The following is a 12,030-nucleotide window of genomic DNA, read 5'->3' as shown; positions in this document are numbered from 1 at the left end:
AAGAATTCTCAACTGAGGAAACTCGAATGGCTGAGAAGCATCTAAAGAAATGTTCAATACCCTTAGTCATCATGGAAATGCAAATCAAAATGACCCTTCGAATCCACCTCACGCCAGTCAGAATGGCCAAGTTAAAAAACTCAGGTGATAGCAGATGCTGTCAAGGATGTGGAGAAAGAGGAACACTCCTTCATTGTTGGTGGGATTGCAAGCTGGTACAACCACTCTGGAAATCAGCCTGATGGTTCCTCAGAAAATTGGACATAGCATTACCCGAGGATCCAGCTATACCACTCCTGAGCATACACCCAGAAGATGCTCCAAAATATAAGAAGGACATATGCTTCACTATGTTCATAACAGCCTCATTTATAATAGCCAGAAGCTGGAAAAAACCCAGGTGTCCTTCAACAGAGGAATGGATATAGTAAATGTGATACATTTACACAATGGAGTATTACTCAGCTATTAAAACAATGAATTCAAGAAATTCTTAGGTGAATGGATGGAACTAGAAAATATAACCCTGATTAAGGTAACCCAATCACAAAAGAACACACATGATATGTACTCACTGATAATTGGATATTAGCCCAAAAGCTTGCAATATCCAAGATACAACTCACAGATCACATGAAGCTCATGAAGAAGGAAGACCAAAATTTGGGTGTTTTGTCCCTTCTTAGAAGGGGTGACAAAGTACTCATGGGAGCAAATATGGAGACAAAGCATGGAACAGAAACTGAAAGGGGGGCATCAAGAGACTGCTCTACCTAGGTATCCATCCCTTGTGCATTCACCAAAGGTAGACACTGATGTGGATGCCAGGAAGTGCATGCTGACAGGAGCCTTATATAGCTGTTTCCTTAGAGGTCTGTCGTATATGTTGTATATGTCTGACTGACATATACAATGGAGGATGCTCACAGCTAACCATTGAGCTGATCATCGAGTTCCCAATGGAAGAGTGAGAGAGCTGAATGAAGGAGCTGAAAGGGTTTGTGGCTCCATGAGGGGAGCAACAATACCAACCAACCAGAGCTCCCAGGACCTAAACCACCAGCCTGGGAGCACATAGAGAGGATGACAGTGTCAGGCACAGGTGGTGAAGAAGTTCTTGGTCCAGTGAAGGCTGGATGCCCCAGTGTGGGAGAAATTGTGGGTGGGGAGGAGAGAGTGGGAGGGTGTGGGGCATATCTTCATAGAAGCAGGAGGAAAGGAGTGGGATAGGAGGCTGCTGAGGGGGAGGGGATAACATCTGAAATATAAATGAAATATTCAATAAAACAACAACAACAAAAAAAGAAAAAGGCAGAGTCTTTCAAGATACTATTCTTGGCTTGTAGATGGACATCTCTCATTAAATCCATATGTCACAGAATGAGGAGGAAGGAAGGAAAAAAGAAGAAGATAAAAATGAATGATAAGGAAGAGAGGAGGATGAGACAAGAGGAGAGAAGAGTATTGAAGGAGAAACAAACATAAAAAAGAGAAAAAAAGAGAAGAGAGTAGAGTAGAGATCTTCCTAGTATTTCTTTTCATGAAAGCACTACTATCATTGGGAAAGTTTTAATTCTCATGACGTAATACTCTTCCAAAACCTCTGTTCCCAAATACTATTGCATTATGGATAAAGTTTAATCACATGAATTGTAGCGTTACAAGCAATTCCGTTCAATCCTTACTATGTGCTATAACCTTACTGGTGTCCTATATCTAATTATATGAACATCTTGCACTAGATAGACAAGGAGATTTATAATAATCTGGATTATGAGTAAACTCAACCTGTATCCTAAATACATGCCCAGATAATCCATCTACATCCAAGCACAGCAAATTCATATGTTTGTGAATAGGATAAAATAATTTGTGTGTAAACCATAGAGACTTTCGTGTATTAAAATACATTAAGATTAATTCAGAATCAACTGCAGCTAGTCTTCCTTCACAAGACTTACGAAGCATAAAGCTGCCATGGCCTTCATAAAGATATCCTAGAACATATTCATAATGATAACCAGAGGTATTTTTGCTACTTAGGATATAGAACATGAAGAGATCATTCCTCCCACAATTGATGCTAAAAGAAATTATCAAATCATCTAACATATTTTAAAGACGTTAGAAACATTGATACATATAAGCCTGGTAAACCAAACTGAAATGAATTGAATCCTTTCTACATAAGTAGAGAACAGTTTCTTCTTCTTCTTCATAAAAGGTTATGAAATATTGATTCACAAGAGATTAATATCTAATGGTATATGATACATCAAAAATAAGCATCCTTACGGTGTGACCTGGCATGATGAACTGCATTGATTTTATAAGGTAAACACCAGCAGCACAGATGATACTCTCACACACAATTGTATAAAGGACTTTGGGTTCTCATTAAAATACCACAGGACTGTAATTAATTTTAGTGATTTTTATACCCCCATTCCCTCTTTCTTAAGTACTCTCTTCTGAAACTTCTTCATAACAAAGCCTCCTGCTACTTTGATGTTTTCCTTTTCTGTGGCCCACCAAGCTTGTTAGATTATCCTGCACAAGCTTGAATGGCAACTTATTATTGGAGCCAGGGAAACTTGTTAGTGGGTACACTACTAACTAAAATGGCAGGAGTCTCATAGTTTTTCTTCTGTACATGCTGAAATGTTAAGAAGATCTGTCTTGTACTCATCTTTATAGCCCACCATAGATGTACTGAGTTGATGAGTGCAATGGCTATGACATATCCAGAAAGCATCTTCTATAAGACTTTTGATGACTGCCCTGTCAAATTGAGGGTGATTTGGAAATAAAATCGAGCAAGAACAAGCTTTCTTTGTGTGTGTTCTATAAAACTCAAAGTCCTGCCAATGAGAAAGCCAGTAAAATATGCAAGACATGTCTTGACCTTCGTTATTTGATATCACAGGTGAACTAACATCAAATAAAGCTGTAATTTAAATGGGACCTGACTCAATTCATGATTAAATTTAATTGAAGTCATTATCTTATTTCGTTAAAGGACTGAGTTAGTAAAAGATTTGGCTCTTGGGTAAAATGACACTTATTTGAGTCTGTAAATTTGTCTAAATTATGACATGTAGAAAGTAATAAAGAATCAGTCTGTTAAAAGAAGTAGAAAACTGTTATCCATAAACATGAAGCAAAAATAGTTGTAAACAAAGACTCACACAGGATAAGATATTGGAAGTAGTACATAATCTAATTTGGAAGCTATTATAGTAGAAAAATAATTTGGAAGAAAGTAAAAGATTTAAAAGGTACAGAAATTTAATGAGAAAAAAGAGTCTCTGAAATACTTTTAAATACATAGTTTTAACCTTAAAGTACAACATCTCAAACTAAGAATTAATTGAATGGTGTTAACAGCAAAGCAACACACAACTGAATAAAGGAACAGTGAGTGTAATGACAATTCAATGGATATTATCTAACTTGAAACACACAGAAAAAAAAAAGAATGAAAAAGATACAGATAGAACAAGATCAATGATGAAAGATGAGATTCAGAAGGCACCAATAGGACACAAAAATAGTAGAGGATATATTGGCCATGGATTTTCCAAAACTGGTCAAAGAAAACAAACCATAGATCAAAAGCATCTTTGTAATTTTGCCAGGCAGATAATTATGTTACTTAGTATCCAGGAATTAGGGTTCATCACCGAATCTCCTGGTTTTCTCTCATATCAGAATCCCCTCTCCTCCTGTTAACATCATTGCCTGTCATTCTGACTCTAGTGAATCTTACTCTCTTTCAGAAAATTTCCCAATGCTGAAGAAATCCAGGAAAAATAAAAATTAAAAAGAAATAACTCCCTATGCCACGATGACTGTCTTACTTCAATTAATCAGCCTTAACATGAAGCCAAGAAAGGAAGTGGTAAATACATAGTTTTATAAATAAAAATCACATTTTATGAACACAACCTAAAGAAATATTTTTGAAAATGGCCAGTGTTTCTGATTCACCATGATGTGGCATTTCTGTCCAATTGAAGTACATTCAATTAGCTCACTAATACAACAATAAGGAAAACTGAAGAGATTTGTTAATAGGAAATAGAAAGATCAGTTTAGGGGTAAAAAGGTATAATGATGAGCCATTTGCTCTTTGGGTGGAAGAAACACCTGGTTACTATTTCATCATTCTATGCTTGACAAAAATTTTGTATAAGCCTCTACCACATTATATGTGCAACCCTCTAAGTGTTTCTACATTCCCTCTTATCTTTGCCATGACAAAACTAGCCACCTCCATTAGCTACTCATCACAGTGAACCTGTTGCCTGATTTCCTGCTGTGGTTTTGTTTGGAATGTCTCCAAAGGCTTGCATGTTTAGGATTTAGTCTTCATTGTGGTGTTAATATGAAGCAGTGGGGTTTGAGTATTGTCTTGTGGGAAGTCTCTTAGGCCATAAACAACATATCTGATGATTTGGGGATCCTGACCATTTCCTCTTCTCATCTTCTTTCCGGGCTGTAAGTGAATAGTTTACCCAGCCTCACCATGTTTAAAAGTAATAGTGCCAGCCTCTAAACTATGATTCAAAATAAACCTTTTTAATATACACTTGTTCTGTGTACTTTGTTATAGTCACAAGATGATAACCTGAGTCTCGAAATGATCAATAAATTTATATCCCATAGCTTTTTCCTATTACAGTTTCTCCTATAACCTCAAACTATATTCTCTATAATAATAATTGTGGTCCTTCCTACTATGCCTTATAATTCACTTGCCAACCTCCCTGAATACTTATGCCAACCTCAAAAGCTTTTTTGAAGATATACTTATTAAGAGTTAGTTCAAATCAAAATAACATTAACCAAATGACAATAGTGTGCAACCTTGTTGCTATTTGAGGAAAATAGACACAAGAAAGCACTATTTCTGCTGGAAAAAAAAGGAAACAAAAATGGTAGCAGCCTGAGGGTCTTTGTTCTAAAGGATTCTGAGGCCTATCTGAAGCATTATGGTGAGGGATGTTGTGACTGATTATTAGCATCTGCCTGAAGCAAGGAATGAGGGAGAGGCAGTCAGTGCAGTAAATACCTGCTGTTCTAGCTGGAGGAAATATACATGTATATTAAGGGAGTTCTTGTCCCAAAGAATCTCTCAATCTAATGGGAAAGACAGACAGATGCATAAACCACTAAGCCACGAGAAACACAAGCCACGAGTGAAATAGTAACAAGATTCTATGATAATATTTTGGAGAAAAAATATATTTTGACAGTGTGGATTGATACAAGCCTTGCAGAGGTAGCCACGTTTGAGCTAGGGTATAAATAGAAATAAATCATCTGCGAGTCCATGGGAGAGTTGGACCACAAGCTGGTTTTAGATTTGTCTTATGTCACCACTTCTTTTTATCTCTTCTTGCAAACAAAGTTGTTTATTTTGGACACTATTTTTATGCACTGGTAATACTAGAGCTGAGGATGCTAGTGTTAAGCCTTTTCTCCAAATCCCCCCAGTTCCTTTAGAATGATAATTCACCTCTCCCCATACTGTGCTTTGTATGTTCTTACTTTACACCCATCCTCTCTTACATCAAGGAACCGGGATCCTTGTCCAGGATACATGGACATGAAAAGATTCCCACTGGACTACATGAATGGATTGCCACTAGTCTGTGTCAATTGCCTTCTGTGAAATATGATTTCTTTCTCCAAACTATACAGGATACCATTGAAATGAAGGAATATTTTTAAATTTGTTACTTATTTTGCACCAGACACTGTCTGATGAGATACAGGTGTTGAATTCAAAAGAAATTAAATACCCTATTATGAACTTGGCATCCAGATGTTAGCTGAGCAGAGAAAAGAGGTGTCTGTTCTGATGTTGCCTGTCCTTTGGTCTGAGTTGAAGAGAGAATCTCATTACTTCTGAGTCATCATGTTATCATATGTCAGATGACAGGGGTGGAGAAGATGATCTCTCTGTGGTACTCGAACATCAATTTGTGCCATGTCTTATCAAGAGTAATTATAAAAGGGTAACTCTATCCAAGCATAGACTTATGATGGGAGAAGAGATGGCACCAAGAAGATGTTTCATACCACCTTCATTATGCCAAGTGGGGATTTCGTTATTCCTGATAGAAATATTGGAAACCTAAAAAGTTCTTTTTTATCTTTATGAAAGGACACAGGATCTACAAAGTGTATCCCAGTCTTATCATTTACCTCTCAGAAGGCAGAAAAGAGAAGAAATGGAGTGAGTTAATGTCAGATCAATTCAGAAATCATTTGATGTGGAAATCATGGAAAATAAGTTTGTGGTTGAGCATAGAGCAAAAGGAATTACTGTGTTGAAGGTTTGAATTTTGACCCTACACTTGTCTCCCAGTGAAAAATCATTATAATGAGTCTTCAGGAAAGATCTAGGAAAGGAGTGAACAGATGGGCAGAGGCATAGGAAGATAAGTATCTCTCTGTAACAGTAAGTTTTAAATAGTCTCCAAAGATTCAAAGAGATCTAGCCAGTTACTGACTAAGAACTTGGCGCATTGGGGCTGCATTCAGCAGTCATTCTCATTTTAAAAGGCAGTAATAAGAAAACAGCAACAATAACAATCAAAATGTACTCTGTGAAACAGTAAGTATCATTACTTACTAATCAGTTTTGACTAATTATAAATGTAAATGGAATTCAGAGAAGATAGGTCAAATGAACAGAATGAGGTTGGATTTGAAATTTTCTTGAGAAATGATCAGTGGTGATATTCCCAAGTACATAAATATGCTTATGAAAGAAGAAGATAACAGGACATGATTACACATGTACATTTCAATTAAGAGGCAAGTATTAAGAGGCAGCATCTCAGGAAAGGTAAAAACAAGCAAAGGCATAGAAAAGATTGCACTACATGGCTATTTCAGGAATGAAAAAGATAATTCTGAATTGAATGTTGAGGAGAATATACTAGGATATATCTGAATGGATAAAATAGGGAATGACATTGAAATGCTTTCAACTTGGATAATAAGGTATAGTCATTGAGTCTAATAGAGAAGAGGAGGTAACAACATGGAAGTACAATTCTATTTCCTCATTTGAAGAGGAAGTGTCACTGGTGGATGTAGTAGATTAGTATTGAAATCTATTGAGGCTATTTAAAACCTATAGCACTCATGAGTAGATGCCCAAAATATCTGGAAAGTAAATGGCTACAAATGTTGAGATTAAATGTCAACATGTCAGATGATTCAAATACATAAATACCATGACTTTATGGCAAAGTTGAATGAACAAATTGTAAGCAAAACTGTCTCTCCAAATACAAATATGTACCATAAACACAGGTACACACTCACACACATGCCATATGTATGTGTATGTATTTGTATATATATATGAAAAAATGACATAAATTTCTCTTTCAGAACTCTATTTAATTTTGACTCTGACTTAGTCCACAGGGGTTGAGAGCTACTTTCTCAATGTAAGTTTTGTTCTTTTCAATATCAGGAATTCAATAAAACCTATTTTGAAATTTGCTCATGATGGTTCTCATATATGTAATTCAACAGACTCCATCACTGAAATGTTACCAGGAATGTCACTAAATCTGAGTCATATGTATAGAGAATCTGGAAAAGGGTTGAACTGTTTTTTAAAGTGCTTCCATTGGTTGTCCCATTATAAACCAGGTGATAATCCTATTGATGCGCCATGCTGCTCTTAACAGTTAAAGGCAAAAAAAGGAATGACATGAAGAAGATGGCCCAGAGCCAACCTGCAGATGAATAGGTTCTATATGACCTTATCTTGGGCATGTAGTTTTCCATCTATATATTGTGTGGGTTGAACTAATAAACCCAAGGTATGTTGTTATTGTTGTTGTTGTTTTAATTCAAAATGATATACTGTTAATGTCTCTGATTCCAAGTGATCAGAACCTTCATTTCATAAATAAAATGAAAAAAAAATAAAACTAGAAAAGATATTTAAAAAGTTTCCAAGAAGTTTGAGACTCCTTTTTCTAGTGTGACTTGATCAAAAGGACAAGGTCTCATTGAAGAATTTTGTTCCAAAAACTTAAATAAAAATGTGTGCAGCTTTCCTTGCATGCTGAATACACATCCCTTGGTCACATTTATTCACTTATCTCCTCAGGGGGTGCATGTTGTTGTCCTTGCTGAATAGGTGATAGGGAGATTTATGTTTAAACTCAGCTTACTGATGGACTCAGGGGACTGTGTACTTTTCTTCAAAGCATTTTCCTTTGACATGGAGCCAGGAAGGGCAACAGGCAACATAATCTTTTGGAATTTATCATGACCATCACTAATGTTGCTATAATCCTGGTACGGTTGACAGCTTAGTTGCAGAATGGCCTAGAACATAAATGCTTGTATCTGGAGAAAAGGGAATAGACAAAATGACATAAAAAAAGGTGAACACACGAGTCGTTCACTGGCCATCTGGGTCTGAATGAGAAGGCCTACCCAGAGGTTTCTGAACAAGTGAATGCTGTTACCAGCAAACCATTTATCTACTCTGTCTGTTTAGAATATACAAAGCATAGAGGAAAAACTGCAATTCATAATACTAAAATACAGGATGGAAAGAAAGGTGTCCACACATTGGTTGCTGGTTGTGTATATGATAGGACTGAGGGAAAGACATAAAGGCAAAGTGTCTTAGTTTGCTTTCTGTTGCTGTGATAAAGACTATAGCCAAAAATCACTTGGGGAGGAAAGCATTTATTTCAGTTCACAGCTTATATTATAAGAAGACAAAGCAGAGACCAGGAAGTAGAGACTAAGGCAATGGTTATGGTGAAATGCTATATATTGGCTATCGCTAGAACATTTTTTAGCCTGATTTTTTTTATATAATTGAAGATTACTTGCTCAGGAGTAGAAACACTCACAGTGTGCTGAGCCATCTCACAAAAACCATTAATCAAGAACATGCCCCATGGACTTTCCTACATGCCAATTTGATGGAGGTAATTCCTCAACTGAGGTTCTCTCTTCCCAGATAATCCTAGGATCAAGTTGAAAGAATTATAATAGGAACCAGGCCAAAAGGTTTAGGTTAATATTACAAATTTAATTCTTTCATAAATATTTAACAAATTTTTATCTGTTTTATAATACTCTTCTTGATATGATATAACAAATCATGCAGAATTTGAATTAGAGACCAGCACAAATATGTGAACACATGACTAGAAATACAATATATTTCCTTAATGGAATTTGAGCTATGAGAACATGCATGAATGGGTCCTGAGTTAGTCTGGAGGATGGACACTATTGTAGGCACGAGGGATAAGATGTCTGAATATACTAAGAAGGAAGTAGCTGGAAACATTCTATTCTAGTTCTAATGCCAATCTGTGAAATGAGGTCAATGTGATCAGCAATATATGGCATAACCTGGAACTGGAGAAGTGAGTGTTAATAAATTCAGGCAGGATATTATAGGCTATTCTGAAGAATTTGACAGTGGGTGACAGGGAAACCACTGTGAAATTTATTAGCTGAGTGCCATTGGTGGGTTTCATGAAAGAGTAAAGTGAACAGTGTAGTTTGTCTTTACCATATGTAAATGCACAGAATTATGAAGGTTTACAAGTGGATAACCAGAGCCTTGTAAGTTCTGTAGACATGAGCTTGTTACTCTGCTAACTAGTGTGGGCAGCTAGAGGAAAAGAGAAAGTTCTTATTTAGAACTTTTATACACAAGGGACTGTGAAAAAAGCTTAGGAATTCGCTTTTCATTTTAGCATTTCTATGGAATGATGATAATCTGACTAACAAATGTCAAAAATATATACTTTAGGCAAAAGTTCCCGTATATTTATCTATTCACCCAGCTATGCATCCATTCATGACTTTATGCATCCATCTCCACCACAATTCAGCCATTAGCTTATCTATTCACCCACCAACCGTTTTGTGAACAACTACAATGAAGGTTTCCTATAAAATATTGGGATTCTGTTGGTGACCAAGATGTAGTCTATGCCCTGAGAGAATTCATGGTTCAGTAAAACTACAAATTGTTCAGCCCAGATTACAGTTCTGTGGAGAAAGTTCTGTGATGTGCATACACCTGTAGTGTTTGGAAAAGCAAGGAGAAAACACAGACTCCCAAGATTTCTCTAGGTCAGAAATCTTGTATAAGATTCCTCCAGAGTATTCTCCTGAGTAGATATAACTTTGAAACTCACATGATTTTCATGTTAACATGTTATGCAAATAGTTATGTTGAAATTTTAGTAAACTCTGTGAAAGCATGTGACCCCTAATGACTGAATCTTACTGAACTTTGCATGGAAAACAGGGCAAATAACTGCAACCAAGTCTGCTAGACATCAGCCATCCTCACCTAAAGCACAGCCCAGGCTGAAGACAGACTGATGTGAAAGCATTGTGTTCTTGGGCCTTTGTAAGCCCTGCCCAAGACACTGCTGCATTTAATGAGCTCTGCTGTGGCAGAGGGGCACTTGGCACTTCAGTTGATAGAAATGGCCCCTCAGGCCACACTAAAAATGAAGTGCACAGGCTGCCAGCACTTTGGAGCATGAGAGAAAGAAATCTGGACTGAGTGAGGAAGAGCTATTAATTACAATCTCAGCTCAGGCTTAAGACTGGTGAGAAGTGCATCTCCAAAAATCACTTATCTCAGAGAAGGAAAGAATGCTATCACATTCTGTTCCAGCTCAGGAACCGGCAGGGATGTATGAATATATATGGGAGCATGCACATGGGCACGTGCACAAACACACACATTCATACACAAACACAACAAACACACACACACAACACATACAAATACCATTTGCATATAATACAAAAGCATGGGTTCATGCACTAATAGCTAACTATGCCATGTAGTATTTGCTTTCAGTGTCTTTTTTTTCATTCATCCATACAATGCCTTTCTTTATTGTATCAATATACAGAGTCTCTTCCACTTCATCCTCCTCTTGTTTTCTCCAGACTCTGCTGACTTTTAACAAGTCTAGGCAAAAGGGCAAGTTACTTATAAAAGATACTATTTTGCATTGACATATTTTTCCCCGACTGTGATCCCAGGAAAGGAGCCAGTATTCCTGACTTACCCTTTGAAGGAAATCATTATATATCATTCATCATGGAAAATCACAAGAATGAGGAAAGTACTATGGTTTTTGCTGTTGTTGTTGTTTGATTTTAATTAAGAGAGGTGAAAAGAGTTTCACGAGACTACAGGAGTATGTGGTCTCCTGCATCCACATCAGCTGAGGCTAGACTAGGCAGTAGACCCTGTCCTGGTGACCAAAAAGAACTTTGAGCCTGGGAACAAGAAGGAGCTTCCTATATCCATTCAGTCAAAAAAAAAAAAAAAGATTATCCAAGGGAGTCCCAAGCTATGTGGAATTTTTATGTCATACAAAACACAAAGGAAGACCAGGTGCTTGATTCAGCAGCACATATACTAAAATTGGAACAATACTGAGAAGAATTGCATGAACTCTGTATAACGATGACACAGAAATTCATGAAGCATTCCATATTTTAAAGCAGTATATAGCAAGCCAATAGCTAACATCAAACTAAATGGAGAAAACTTGAAGCAACCCACTAAAATCTGGGACAAGACAAGGCTGTCCTGCTTCTCCCTAGCTATTCAATATAGTTCTGAATGTTCAAGCTAGATCAACAAGAAAAGAAAAGGAGATGCAGGGAATAGAAATCAAAAAGGAAGAAGTCAAGGTATCACTATCCAAGATTGATATGATAATATAAATGAAAGATCCACAAAATGCTACCAAAGAATACCTATAGCTGATAAACAACTTTAGCAAAGTGGTTAATACAAAATTAACTCAAATAAACCAGTAGCCCTTATTTATACAAATGGTAAATGGACTGAGAACAAAATAAGGGGAAAAAACCCTTTACAATAGCCATTAATAATATAAAATAGGAAAGATCTTCCATGCTCATGGATAGGTAGGTTTAACATAGTGAACATGGCTCTCTTACCAAAAGCAATCTAGA

The 12,030-nt window shown here is 36.6% G+C and overlaps 1 non-coding gene across 1 annotated transcript; it reads left to right on the top strand.

The window, feature by feature from the left end:
• Positions 1-11,440: 11,440 nt before the first annotated feature.
• LOC114610163 lies at positions 11,441-11,547 on the top strand. The gene has a single exon (XR_003709652.1). It is a non-coding gene; the product is annotated as a U6 spliceosomal RNA (small nuclear RNA).
• Positions 11,548-12,030: the final 483 nt, after the last annotated feature.

Source organism: Grammomys surdaster, unplaced genomic scaffold (assembly GCF_004785775.1).
Source record: "Grammomys surdaster isolate TR1022 unplaced genomic scaffold, NIH_TR_1.0 126029, whole genome shotgun sequence".
Classification (NCBI taxonomy): Eukaryota; Metazoa; Chordata; class Mammalia; order Rodentia; family Muridae; genus Grammomys; species Grammomys surdaster.
This window is presented reverse-complemented; position numbering and strand designations above follow the sequence as displayed.